The 15,212-nt window shown below is 40.1% G+C and overlaps 1 protein-coding gene and 1 pseudogene across 3 annotated transcripts in view; one reads left to right on the top strand and one right to left on the bottom strand.

Moving 5' to 3' along the window:
• The window catches only part of GTDC1 (glycosyltransferase-like domain containing 1), a 377,456-nt gene that overhangs the window by 245,330 nt on the left and 116,914 nt on the right, over nt 1–15,212 (top strand). The gene's annotated exons all lie outside the window — the stretch shown is intronic.
• LOC102868431 lies at nt 5,831–13,777 on the bottom strand (annotated as a pseudogene).

Below are 15,212 nucleotides of genomic sequence, written 5' to 3'. Positions count from 1 at the left end.
CTGTTGTGCATAGGGTCGCTATGGGTCGGAAACGACTCGATGGCACATAACAACAACAACAACAACATTATCTATAATTGCTCCTCTAAAAAGCTTATAGCAAAAGCATATGAAATGGAGCAGTTAACAATTGCAGACGATGGCAGCTCATTACGCTAGAGTCAGAACCAACTCATACTTGACCCTCCAGCAAGTTTCAGATGTTGTCTTTTGCAAGGGAGGAGATTGCCCATCTTTCTCCCTTGGAGCAGATAGATTCGAACTGCCTACCTTCGCCTTGGCAGCACAACTCCTTACCAGTAAGCCACTGATTCTTTTATACTCATCCCACTGAAATGTATTATTATGTTAACTTGGTGGACAAAGCTCTATTTTATGGATCCAGTATATTGTACCAAAATATAGATATCTTTTAAATGAAATGTGATAGGTAATTATTTGTAAATTTTTATTGTTTTTTTGTGATGACAGTTTCCATTTTAATAGAATTAAACAGTGTTAAATAGCTTAGGTTAGGGAGAAAGAAAAAAAAAGTCTGTCCGAAGAACCAGTAACCAAAGGCTTTTGTCAATTAATAAAGAAAAACTATTGAAAACATTAAATTATCTGGCATCACTACATTTACTGTAATTATGTAGCCAAGGCTTTTCCTTTTGAAACAATTTATATATTACATAAACTTAAGTTTCTCATCCAAGTATCATTTCAAGAAAGGCAAGCTTAAATAATGGAGGCAATGGGGAAACATAATATTACGATAATGTCCTTTGGTGCGGTTTGGAAGGCTTTAGGAAACATTTGGAACTATTTTTCTCATAAAGTCACTTAACTATTGAAGTGTTATGATAGCATTTTCCCTGTGTTGTGTACAATACAAAAGGAGCTTAGTTAAAGGAGACATCAATTGTGAATATTCTGATTAGAGGGATTTTCACCAAGCAGGAAATTACATGCTCCAGCATCCTGGTATTAGTTTAATAAAAAGATGTAGTGAAAGGCTAGGTAACTCAGGGTGTCCCACTTGCTTTCAAATACTCATTTCTTTGCAAAATTACATTGCAAAATCATAAAACTATATTCAAAGATCTTGAGTAAATGGAAAAGGCACTGAATTTGCATATTAAATATACTAATAATTAAACTGATGTGATAGTTCCCTTTTTTATTATTGTTTCTAACTATGTTATAAGTCAGTACTGTTCTTAGAACTGGTGAAATGAGAAAAATGTTTAAATGTTCCTTTAACTTCCACTATTATTATTGGCCTCTTTGAAACATGACAGATATGTGCCTCAAAGGTTCTACACATCTGTCAAGTGTTAAATTAAGTTCCCTTGTGAACGGATAACCATTATGATCTTTCATTTGACATGTAGATTCTCTGGCGTGATTGTTTTCTTACAGTACAACAGATAATGGCTTTTTTTTTTTTACATTTAATGTTCAACAGAGAGAGGTGAATACCTTTCAAGGTATGTACTTTTTTAAAATAGGGAAGTGAAATCTGTCCTGTATATGCTTTTGAAGAATGCAGAATACCTTTGGTATATTTGAACTTGAAACCCATTTAAGTTGAAGGTTGCTATGCTATCTATTCTTGCAGATGACTAATGAACGTGGCTAGGCTATATATCAGAATGGATAAATTTCCTTGTCAGTGAACTTTGGGAACACAGTCGAGAGAACAAACCTTGCAAATTTGTCTCAAGCTGTCATTAAAGTGGTAATTTCCCAACCACCACCACCCCCAGAAAACAAAATAAAACATAAAAAGGGGGCAAAAGAATAGAGTAGCTCAGGCCCCAGATCATTTATGGTCTATGGGGGAATTTTCAGAACATTGCTGACTTTAATTGTACTTAATTTTAAACATTAGTATAGTAGCATACAGCAGAATGAACACAGAAATCAGCAACTTCAGTTTTTTTAAAAAATCCTTTCCAGTTTTCAAATGGAAGGTCCTGAGAAAATGAACTAGAGATTTTATGTAAAGATAAATGTGAAACCTAACAATGCCACCACTACCTGAAACTTTGACAAATAAGTGAGGCCTCAGACACAGGTCAGTAGCACATCTGAATTCCAGTCCAAAGCAAATGAGTGACTGCTCTAGTACTAGACACTGTCATACAGCTATCATGCTGTACGCGCTGTCCTAGGATATGGGGAAGCACAGAGTGCAGAGTAAGAGCAGTGCACAAGGATGTTCTGTGTGTGCTTAGAAGTTTAAAAATTAATCCTAGGATTTTTTTTCATTGGTGGATAGCGGTCAGTGCTTTCTTTGAGATAGCTTGACTTGTCTAACCATTTCAACTTAGGTAGATCCAAAGTCAGCTTCCTTTATTCTCCTTTTACTTTCCTCCTTCCTTCTTAATGCAACAGAGTATCCAGTACATCTGCTGGGCATATAAAAATCCTCACACAGTCTTGTCAACTTTGCCCTCCATCTAGGCAAAGACCTACATAGTCTTGTTACATCCGAGCTTGTTGAGTTTAGGAGGTCCTACCTGCTTCAGAATCCTCCGTCTTTTTGTATCTTTTGGAAATTAGCCCCTACCTCCTAATCCAGGATTGTTTTGTTCTTCTTTTCTATGGAACAAGTACCTTTTCTCTCTCTTTCAGAATTTTGAAGTATTTCTCCAGCCCATGGCATATCCCTGATTTTATTTAGCCTTCATCCTACCTCTGGTACAAAGAATTGATGCTGTGGCCACTTTCTTTTCAAGTTCTTGATCGTTTCCACATCTCCCACTAGCCCTCTCTCCTGGTTTGTCTGATTTAAGTCCAGAAAAGTAGTTTCCCTACTTGCTTCATTCTTCCTTACAGCTTAAACTGTTAGCAAAGTAAGTCAAGAATTTATCTAATGCTGTATTTTTGCCAAGCAAGGCTTCCAGATGGTGTCCTCATGGTTAAAGTCCCCCACCAGTACTTTATGGTGCTTCTCTGGCGGTTTTGTAATCTCTGTTACCAAAACATATCCTCTACCTCGCCTGGCAGTTTACAATTCCAAAAATATATCACCCCTGGCCTCCTTTTCTCTAAAGTGGTGCCATCCTAGAATTGCTCATATACCAGACAGATATTATATGATGTCTATAGTTCTTGCCTTTGATCATATCCATTTTCCTGTAGAATAGAGCTTTCCTTTTGATCAGAGTTTATTCTTACCAAGAGCAATATTGAAAGCTAGTATTTATTAAGTAATTATTCTGTCCCACATTGAGTACGGAGCTCTTAGGACCTCTGAGTTCATTGGATAGTCATGAAACTAATGTTAATAGGAGGTTAGAGATCTTTTCAGTTTAGCCATGAGTAAATGGGACTTGGAGAAGTTAAATTAATTGCCCGAAACTGCATGACTAATAAGTGATAGGTCAGGATTTGAACTAAGAACCCTTAACACACTCTATCTTGCTCTCTTAGTCACCGCAGTGCATCCTATTACCTGCTCCCTTACAGCATCTCAGAACTGAGTCTGACCCTCACAAGCATGTTTTACCTTGCAGAAAAACCTGCACGTTAAATGATGTCATGTTCAGACGTTTTTGTATTGGTGTGCCAACCTCTGAGGCTCACAGCCTTCATGCTAGCTGCCTTCCCTTTAATTTGTCTCTAAAATTTGCTAGGTGTTTTTACCTTTATTTCAGGTTTTGTACTCATATTTGTTTTCTTCCTTCTTTGCCTTCCATAGCTTAAAGACTTACTGAAGATATTGGCAGATTTTTGTTGTTAGGTACCATTGAGTGAAGTACAACTCATAATGACCCTACAAATAACAGATCTAAATCCTGTCCTTTGCCATCCTCACAATCTCTAACACACTCAAGCCCTTTGCTGCAGTCACTGTGCCAGTCCATCTAGTTGAGGGTTTTCTGCTCTTTCGCTGTCCCCCCTCCTTTCTAAGTCTCATATCCTTCTCCAAAGAGAAGCTCTTCTAGCAACATGCCCAGAGTATGTGAGATGAAGTTTCATCACCTTTGCCTCCAAGCAGCACATTGGCTGCACCTTCTCCAGGACATATCTTGTTTGTTCTTTTGCCAATCAATGGAATATTTATAGTTGATCAGAAGATTTCAAAGGACAGCTTGAGAAGACAAAGCAAAGGGTTATCATAGAATATGCCTGCAGCTGGAATTGGAAAATAAAAAAGGGAAGAATTTACTTGGCATTCCTCAAACTCAAAGAACTGAAAACCAAATTGAAACCTCGTGTTGCAATACTTAATGATGCTATTGGCAAAATCTTGAATGGCCCAGGAAGTATCATTGGCAAGTTAGGGATATTTTTTTCCCCTAAGCTTCATGAAAGACACTTTTTCTAAGCACTTATTTCCCTTGCAAAAGCCTCTGAAACCAACCTGTCATACTATCCAAGTAGTCCCTTGCTTGTACCTTTAAAAAAAAATTTGTTTCTTAGTTATGTTAGATGGATCTTAGCTGAAAGCAGGGAATACCAGAAGAATGTCTATCTGTGTTTCATTGGTTATGCAAAGGCGTTTGACTGTGTGGATCATAACAAACTGTGGTTGACTCTGAGAAGAATGGGAATCCCAGAACATTTAATCGTGCTAATGTGAAACCTATACTTGGACCAAGAGGCAGTCATCAGAACAGAGCAGGGTAGCACCGCATGGTTCAAAATTAGCAAGGGTGTATGCCAGGGATGTGTCATATCTCCATACCTTTTCAACCTGTATACAGAGCAGATTATCTGAGAGGCTAGGCTCTATGAGGAAAAGTGTGGTGTCAGGATTGGTGGAAGATCTATTAACAATCTGCGTTATGCAGATGACACAACCCTGCTTGCTGAAACTGAGGAGGACCTCATGCACTTACTTGCTGCAGAGGGTCAAGGACTACAGCCTTCAATATGGATTGAGTCTCAATGTCAAGAAGACAAAGATTCTCACCACTGGTCTAATTGGTAGCATCAGGATGGATAGCGAAGAGATTGAGATTGTTCACAGCTTCAGTTTGCTCGGCTCTATGGTCAGCACTCTTGGCATCAACAGCCAGGAAATCAAAAACCATATTGCGATGGGAAAGTCTGTTGTTAGGGACCTCTCTAAAGTACTCAAGATCAATGATGTCTCTCTGGAGACTAAGGTGTGCCTGATAAAATAAATAAAATAAATATTTTTTTTCTTTGCAATCACTTGTTATGCATCAGAGAGTTGGACAATGACCAAAGAGGACAGAAGGAGAATTGATGCCTTTGAGCTGTGGTGCTGGGGAAGAGTGTTGAATGTTCCATGGACTGCCAAGAAAACAAACAGATCCATCCTTGAGAGGGTTAAAACCAGGCTACTCCTTGGAAGCAAGGATTCTGGGGCTTCGTCTGACATACTTTGGACATGTTGTAAGGAGAGACAGGTCCTTGGAGAGAGACATCATGCTTGGTAGGGTGGAGGGACAGCGCAGGAGGGGAAGACCCTCTATGAGGTGGATTGATTCAGTGACTGGGGTAATCGGCATGGGTGTGTCAGAGGCAATGCAGTTGGCACAGGATAGAGCAGGGTTTAGGGCTGTTGTACATAGGGTCGCTATGAGTCGCAAACGACTCAACGGCACATAACAACAACAGTTATGTTGGCATTAGGGGAAACAGCAGAGGAGAGGGCAAGTGGGAATCACATCTTTTGGGGAGGAGGCCCAAAATTCCCAGAATCCTGGGATTCTCTCAATTCTGGGTGCTTGGGGTGAGGGGATTTGTATGGGGAGTGAAGAGGAGAGGTAGAGTGTGATTGATAAGCTAGAGTGGTAAAAGGCACTGGTGGGTTCTCTCTTGGACCTGCAGAAGGCTGTAACCAGGCTCCATGGCGTTCAGGCCTCTAGTCCTTTCCCTTCCCTTTCATGGCGTTGGTCTTGGTTTTGGTCTTGGGGGTGCAGGGTTTCATCCCAAGGATGATTTCCTGGCACTGAATATTGTACTGCACCTTCTTCAGGATGCCTTGGTGGACTTTGGTACACATGCCTCCATCACATGCACCCCAGCTCTCAAACTTGTACTTGCAGTCTCCTCCAAACTGCTTCTTCCAGTTGCAGGGCACCCTGCACCAAATGTGCTGGGTTGGGGTTCTGCAGGTGCCCTCACGGAAGCCTACTCCTCAGTCCTTGCGCCTGGGGGTGCAGGGCCCCCAGGCCCACTCCACACAGGCCCACTCCACACAATCGCTCCCCAGGCCACCCTTCTTCACTTTGTCTGTCTTTTTGGCTGTCTCGGAAGTGAGCACCAATAGGGCAAGGAGAAAAGGCTTGGTGCTGCATCTCGCTGGCTGCCGGCGCTCCCTTGCTTGTACCTTACACCCTATTTTTATTTTTTCTTTTCTTCCAACGTTCTAACCTTCCTTTTAAAATTCATGGCCTTCCCATATGGTTATCATCAACAGTCAAAGTCATTTTCATGATGTTGGAACCGGCTCTTAGAGGACCCTTCATCGGGTGTTCAGAGACACAGGAGGAGATTGCCCATCTTTCTCCTGTGGAGCAACTGGTAGATTCAAACTACCTGCGTTTGAATTGACAGCACAACTCCTTACCCACTAGGCAACCAGAGCTCTTAGCATTCTCGTTTCTGGTGGCACAGTAAAATCACGTGGTATTAAAAAGTACTAGTTCCGGGGCTTCATCCCAGCTCAGTTGAATCAAGAATTTTGATTGCTGGAACCCAGACATCAGGAGTATTTTTTCAACCTCCAGTATTTTAAACCTTCTGATGTGCAATCACAGTAAGATCTACTGCATTATGAGCTTTGTCTGGCAGTAACAGTCATTCCCACTCTGAACAGAAGTGGGTACATTTTATAAGTCTTGGCAAGCTCCATCTCACACTAAGAGCCATGCTGTAGGAAGACAGTGTGCTTCTTAGCTGGGCTGCAGCTTGGTTACAACTTCCTTCATGGGAATGAACAAATTCTGTGAAGATTGTGCCTGATTGCAATTAGGAACAGCATTGTGCCTGTCTCCAAGGGCTTAGAATACTCCTGGGCTTCTTGGTGCTTCTTGAATCACCCCCTGTGGAGAACCCAAAACCTTTGGTGTGGTTCCAGTTACACACTTTTCTTCCCATCTTTCTTGATTTGTTGGGTTTTGGGGTTTCCCCTCCCCAGACTTTTGTCATTTCCTCTACTCTTTTAACAGCTTTTCCTTTTGGTTTTCCTTATAGGTTAGAGAGACATCCTTAACTTTATTCCTGTTTTCTGTCAGGACACACGAGCATTTTGTCGAGCCGACTCAACTTAAGAAGGAACTAAACAAAAATACTTTCTCTAAACTGTAGCTTAAACTTTTAGTGCTTTACCTTTCAGTTGGGAAGGCAAAAGAAAGGTACAGGGAAACCTGCAGAGCATATGTTGCCTTAGCATTTCAGAGAAAGCATCTTGAGGACTTGGACGGGCTTTTTAGAATAAAGCAAAGGATAAGAGTATGGTCGGCACCTCAGGCCGACTGAACAATGTTCATGAAGGGGCAGTGGTGGGACTCAGGAGGAGGATTGTGTTTTATTCAAAATAGGATTATGGTGAATTTGTCTCGAGGTGATGAAATCTGAGGAAAGAAACTAGATGTACTAGCCCATTTCCCCTTACTTGTTTCTGGTACAAGGGTGACGTTTCCATGAGAAGGATATTAAATGAGTGAGCATTGTTATCCACCTCTCTGGAATTGTGAGAAGACTGGAAATTAAACAAAGTGGATATCATTTTCTTGGCCACCAACCACTTCTCTAATCCTAATAGGCAGAGATGAGCAAATTCATCTTTGTTGAAAAGTACTTCCGTGTTGTTTCCCGATAAAAAGTAACGTATATTTGCTTCATGGTTGACAAAATTGGTTCAGCCTTTACTAATCCAGTAAAGGTGATCTTTTTTGCTAGGCAGTGGGGATACAATCCTGTGAACATGGTCCCCAGAGACTGGGATGCCTTTGCGCTCCCCATGGATGTGATTTGGAATAGGCTACATGAGGCCAAGGGAAGCAGCCTCATTTAGGCTTCAGAACCTTCATGTGGCTGTCATTTTACAGTCTCCAGTGACAAAAATATGTTTTTAATATGACACCTAGATTCAGAGTCTGCTATGTACCAAGTTTTGTGAAAATAATATTTGGTCTTAAAAATAAGCACATTTTAAAAAACCAAAAAAAAAGCACATTTATTGTAAATCTCTCAGTTGAGTTTCTGTCACAACCACCTTACTTAATGCAAAATGGAAACTTTTTTATTAAACACCTCCTTGCACCAAACCTGATGCCGGTTTCCCACACAGCTTTGTATCTAAGCCTCCCAACCATCTGATTGCCTTTTTAGAGAGAATAATACCAGTTATCAAGGGCAGAGTGCTCTGATCACTACTAGAATAACAGTGATTTTTAGAAAGGTTGTTGTTGTTGTTGTTGTTATGTGCCGTCGAGTCGTTTCCGACTCATAGCGACCCTATGCACAACAGCCCTAAATATTAGACAATGATTTTTATTATCTTTCTTTTTAAGAAAGGATAAATGCTATTTGCTGGAAGTTCAATTCCTACTGTTAGCAGAATTCTTTTTTCTTTTTTTTAAGCTGTTATGCCCATGATAGGAGTTTAGATACCGAAAGCCTTCCTTATTCAAAAGATCCTCAGCAAACCAGCCAGTCCAAAGGGCGTCCATGCATCTTAAAATTTAGACCCAATCTCTACTCATCAGAACTCAAGATACCGATGTTCATCATAGAGAGATGTTTCTAATTAACTCACTTTAAAGCCGTATCTTAATCACTTAGAACATTCTTGTGCACATCTGTGCTGCAGGAGTAACTGGATTACCTCCATGGTGTGTGTGTCTGGGTGTGCGTGTATGTTTAAAGCAATGCTATAACTCTATCCAAATGCGATTCAGCATCACTTTAAAGTTTAGACGCAAATGTGTACTTAGTAACGTAGTTTAAAAATTGAAACCCCCTTCTATCTTCTGTGTTAGTCTCTTGTAAATTGGGCTTGTTTGTGGAGGGCAGCCATTTCAAATACTGTGACACATACATCCCAGAACCTCTTCCCTCTTAATTCGATCTAACCTAAACGAGCACCAGAGCCAGGGCCTCTCATGTGGTTTTGCTTCCTCTGACAATGACATCAGTATCTTTCCATCCGCCTTATTTTAATGAAATTGTACCCAGAGTGAATGGTGCTGCCAGTAAAGGAAACTGAGTCCTGGAAGTAAGTTCTCATTAGAGTAAATGAGGTGATATGATAAACAAGTAAAACCCAATGTGACACAACAGCCTAAAGCTGTAATGGGGGGGGGGGATCATTTGACTCCTGTGAATGTTTGTTAAGGCTTTTATTCCTTCTCTATGTCTTGTGTGTATAAATGCTCACATGTTTACTTCTATCTCTGAGTGTCCAGACGGTTCTCACCTTTGTTGGAAGAGAACTCTCCTACCTGTTCAGGATCTGTGAGGATCACTTGGTCTAACTAATAACTAAACAGGATGAGCAACTGCAGATCAAGTAAGAAACATGCTTTTCTCTCCTTTGCAAAGTTGGCAGACCTACACAAATGCCTTTATGCTGATTGTTTTAATTGAAATAGTTTATGTATATCCCCCTCCAAAGTAACATATGTTCATTGTAGAAGGCTACAAGCAATGAAGACAAAAGAGGGGGAAAATGCTTTTAAACTAATTTTTACTACCCATATTTTGCCACTTGGTGATTTGATGATGATGGTACTAGTAAAAAGGTGACATGTATTTGAGTATATATATACTCTTATTGGCCATTGTGCTAAGTGCATTTCATATATTATCTTGCTTAATCTTTTGCCACAACCTGCTTGATGTTGTTGTTGTTGTTGTTGTTGTTGTTGTTGTCTACCATTGAGTCAGGATTGACTCATAGCTGTCCCTCTGGTGGGTTTTCAGAGTCACTTAATTGCATGGGAGATTGTTCATTCATTCTCTCACAGAGCAGCTGGTGGATTTGAACCACATGCCTTCAGGATTGCAGGGCAATTTTGACCTGCTTATGTCAATAATAATAATCCTTCAGAAATCAGGAAACTGAAGCACATAGAGGTTTAGTGAATTGCCCCAAGTCACACAGCAGCCAAACCACATGGCAGTGACACTGACTGAAGCAGACCTTGTCTGACCGCTAAATCCATTAGTTGATAAAGACTCTTGAGCCCTTTTTCTTTCACTTCAAATACTCCATCCACTTTGTAGATTGCTTTTAAATTCTAGAACTTTTTGTTTATTAAAGTGTTTTATTTGTACATAGACACTGTTAAGAATGAAGAATAGATTTATCTACTTTTAATGCTTAAGGTGTTACTCATGTTCTAAGATTATAATATGGAAAAGTGAGGGAAAAGGAAATATGGGGGGAGGGGAGTCTCACATGGGAGAAGGGCCAAAAATGAAATGTGAGACTCACTGAAGGTGGTGAGAGAGAAAGCCATTTTTTCATTCTCCCCGATTAAGTCCACCCTGTTCCTTCCCTACAGTTAGTTGAGGCCCTGCAGCAGGAGCTGGATGGGGAGGAAGACCTGTTAATTCACTTGTGCTATTTGAGTATCTTTCTTCAGTGTCAAATGCCCAGTGGCCAAATGCCACTTCTATTGCATGACACCTAGGTATGTCACTCTCCAGTTAGAGGAAATACAGTCTACACCAGGCCACCCTTTCTTCTGAAACCAGTTTTAAATTTGACAGGTTCCCCAAACCAATGTCAGGTCTGATAACTGAGTAAGACTTACATCACTCACTGAAAGCTGTACCTCTCACTGTTAAAGTTTATCACAGGGAAAGGCTACAAGATTAAAACCGGTCAAGGGAAGAAGTACATAGAATAGAGTGGAGAAAATGTACCCAAACATCTTGTGTTTTCCTCTCCCTGTGCTGTCACGAAGAATGCTGCTTTTTTGGTATCAGTGTGTGGCATTGTGTTTGGAATATTGCCAACAAGGGGAACTCATCCAACTTCTGGTGTCCAGAGTTCATTAGGACTTCATCACATGCAACCTGCATGGTTGGCCTTTCGTCTCCAGCTCCTCCAAAGGTAGGACTGATACCATGTGGCCTAAAGCCTCATCATAAATCACATTATTAGGCTGTCTGGTGGCCAAGGCCCCAGGCAAACAGGTACTCCTATCAGCTATGACATTCCAGAGGCCTAGAGATCACTCCCAATTGCTAAAGGCAAAGACTAGATGCCTCTTTTGTTTAGATTAATTCTTTACTATGCAGATGTTTTGCTTTCTTAATAGTGGCCCAAACCATCAATAAATTATTATTCATTTCTTCTATAGGCATAACTCATTACAATAAAATGGAAAAATTATATCAAAGGAATGTTCTGTATTGCAAAGCTATTTCTTTGTCACAGTGTGTAGCCCTTCAAAGCAGTATTGTGTTGATCTTGGTGAAAACAAATTCAATATATTTAATAATACTGCATAGCAGGTCTTCATTCTGTTTCCTGTTGATGTGACAGTCACTCTTTAATGAAACCTTATTTTGTATACTATTTGCATTGTAGATCAGGAGTGGAGAGCTGAGTTTGCCTAAGTAATAACTGAGTTGTTTATACTTTTTATATTCTTCTATCAAGAAATAATTACCCTTCAACCAACCTTACTCCTTTTTACTTCATATGCGTATCATATACCCGTATTTCCAGACCTCTCGTCAGTCTATAGAAATAATCCAGACCCAGCAAAAGCAAGGAAGAGGAAGAATGTACACATGAACCATTCCACTTCACACACCAAAACCCTGTATTCATTCAGTAAGCAAGTATATGTATATTGAGCATCTATTAACTGTCTTACTTGTATTAAGCAATAGATTTGATTCTGCTCATTTATTTAATGCAGAGAAGTAAAGAGTAAGATTTAACTCATGTTCTATAAAATTGACATGTTATTTCCAGCTTAATAATGATTAAACAAGACTTTCGGTATCTCATTCATTCCTTGCCTATAATTTTCTGTTGAAATACATCTACATGTGGATTGGCTTTAAATGGCCTTTAGCAGTTTACAGCAAGGCCATCTGGCCGTTTGACATCTGTACTCTCAAACCACTGACAACCAATTCTAGAATAATCTGGCTTTTGACACCCTTAGGACTAAGTATACCCTGGCATACATTACTGAAGTGTTAAATGTGTATGCCAACAAGATATGAACTCTTAAAGCAGCCAAAAGCTGAAATGATTACATCCTTAAAATTACTGGGAAAAGATTTGCTTTAGATGAGAATTCTATTAGTTGCTTTTACAAGGATGTTTACTCTATGAATAAAGGTATGTAATTTCCATTTCTATCCAGTTTAATATTTAAAGAGATGTTTGTATGTCTATATGACTATAATCCATCACAGTGTTAATACAAACTGTGAATAAAGGGACGTTTCTGTTAAAAATACTTGCCAAAATCCATGCATCCATCATTCATGGAAAGGATATTTCAAGGTGACAATTATAACAGTTTCTGCCAGGACATCAAGATCAGCTAGCAATGCACTGTTTACAAAGACAGTGCTCTACATACTGCATTGGTGAGTGATAACTGGACTCTTAAAAGCCTATAAACAGACCTTTAAGGTGCAATTATTAGTACCCCTCTTCCTAAAATAAAAAAGAGTAGGGAAAAGGAAAGATGCATGAAAATAATCCAAAAGACTAATGGACCGATGTTCATAGATCAGAGGAAACTAGATGGCGGTGAGCTAGCACTACCACTTGTAAGAGGAATCCCAGTAGGAGTTCCTGCAGAGTTATTGTTGTTAGGTGCCATTCAATCAAGTATGACTCATAGTGACCCCATGAACAACATATCTGACCCTGACCTGTACCATGCCCATTGCAAAAGTCACAGGGTCAATCCATCTTGTTGAAAGTCTTCTTTCTTTCACTGTCCTTCCAACCTTCCAAGCATGATTCCCTCTCCAAAGAATGACCTCTGCTAACAACATTCCTGCTTGCTGAAACTGAGGAAGACCTGAAGTGCTTGCTGCAGAGTGTCAAGGACAGCAGCTTCCAATATGGATTGAGGCTCAATGTCAAGAAGACAAAGATTCTCACCACTGGACCAATTGGCAGCATCGGGATGGATGGTGAAGAGATTGAGATTGTTCACAGCTTTAGTTTGCTTGGCTCCACAGTCAACACTCTTGGCACCAGTAGCCAGGAAATTAAAAGACGTATTGCAATGGGAAAGTCTGCTGTTAGGGACCTCTCTAAAGTACTGAAGAGCAATGGTGTCTCTCTGGAGACTAAGGTGCGTCTGATACAGGCCATGGTCTTTTCAATCACTTGTTATGCATCAGAGAGTTGGACAATGACCAAGGAGGATAGAAGGAGAATTGATGCCTTTGAGCTGTGGTGCTGGAGAAGAATATTGAGAGTACCATGGACTGCTAAGAAAATGAACAGATTCATCCTCGAAAGGGTTAAACTGGGCTGCTTCTTGGAGGCAAAGATTCTGAGGCTGTGTCTAACATACTTTGGACATGTTGTAAGGAGAGGCCGGTCCTTGGAGAAGGACATCATGCTTGGGAGGGTGGAGGGACAATGCAGGATTCGAAGACCCTCTATGAGGTGGACTGATTCAGTGACTGGGGTAATTGGTATGGGTGTATCGGAGACAGTGCGATTGGCACAGTACAGAGCAGAGTTTAGGGCTGTTGTACATAGGGTCCCTATGAGTCACAAGCAACTCGACAGTACATAACAACAACAACATTCCCAAAGTATGCCCTCACAAGGGGCAGCTTTGTCATCACTCCAGTTGCCCATTCCCCAAGACATTTGTTTCTTGTTCTGGAAGTATAGAAGATATTCAGTACTCTTCTCCAATCCTTATTCATTGTCCAGCTCTCAGATACATAGCAAGTGATTGAAAAGATTGTGGTGTAAATCATTTGCACCTTAGTTTTCAAACTGACATCATTTGTTGCTCCTCAGTAATTTCGAAGAATCCCTGACTGCAGGCTTGTCCAATGCAGCATGTCTCCTAATCTCCTGATTGCTCATAACAAATGTGTTGATTGTAGATCAAAATAAGATTAATTTGTTGATAGTTTCCATCTTTTTTCCATCTATCATGATGTTGCCTATCGGTCCAGTGGTGAGAATTTTTGTTTTCTTCATGTTGAAATGCAATCCATATTGAAGACTAACCTTTGATCTTCTGCCACAAATGTTTCAAATCTTCCTCACTTTCAGCAAGCAAAGTTGTGTCATCTGCATAGCGCAGTTTGTTGATAAGTTGTCCTTTGATCCTGGTGCCACATTCTTCTTCATAGGGTCCAGCTATGATTTGTTTAGCATACAGATTCAATAGGTATGGAGAAAGGATACAACGCTGACGCACACCTTTCTTAGTTTAAACCTTGTAGTGTTCCCTTGCTCTATTCACTGGTGCATTTAAACCATTCACATTCAGTGAAATTATTGAAAGGTAGGGTTTTATTGCTGTCATTCTGTTCAATTCTTTTTGGTGTTGTTGCTAATTACTTTGGTCCATCCTGTTTTCTGTGGCATCTCTGTTTCAAGGACGTTTCTCAGTGTTTCCTGTAAGGCTGGTCTTGTTTTTACGAATTCCTTTAGGTTCTGTGTTTCTGGGAATAATTTTATCTCTCCTTCATACCTGATGGATAGTTTTGCCCTTGCTCTATTCAAACATCATCCTCTTGATCTACATACAGGTTTTTCATGAGAACAAATAAATGTTCTGGGGTTCCCATTCTTCTCAATATTAGCCATCATTTGTTATGATCCTGCAGAGAGGAGGAGAAAAATCCAGAATAAAACTTCAAATCATAATAAAGAGTAGACTCACTGATCTGACATCTCTGGAAAACCTCCAAGCCTATGGTGTTTAGACACTCTTCAAGCCTGGAATTTAACTTACAGCTGTGGTTCAACTTTTAGGCAAAGAGTAAGGCAATTCAAAGGTAAAGAGTAACACTAGTGAGTTATATAGTCCTTAAAACAATCAACCAGGGGGTTAAAAGAGCATCATTTGCAGAGGAATAAAAGTGAGGAGGCAGAAAGTGGTAAAAAAGAAGAACACAAACAATAAACACAGGGAGGAAGTGGGAAGTCTGCTGTTACATTGTGAAGGTTGCAATAAATGTCACAAAAGGAGTACAGATTGTTGAATAGAAAAGCTTTTTAAATTTTCACCATACAGCAGTAAAAGGGTTTTTTTTTAAATTCTGCATTGATG

This window comes from Elephantulus edwardii, unplaced genomic scaffold (genome assembly GCF_000299155.1).
Source record: "Elephantulus edwardii isolate Elephantulus edwardi_28Jun2011 unplaced genomic scaffold, EleEdw1.0 scaffold00010, whole genome shotgun sequence".
Lineage (NCBI taxonomy): Eukaryota > Metazoa > Chordata > Mammalia > Macroscelidea > Macroscelididae > Elephantulus > Elephantulus edwardii.
Note: the sequence above shows the minus strand (reverse complement) of the source record. Positions and strands in the feature narration are given on the sequence as shown.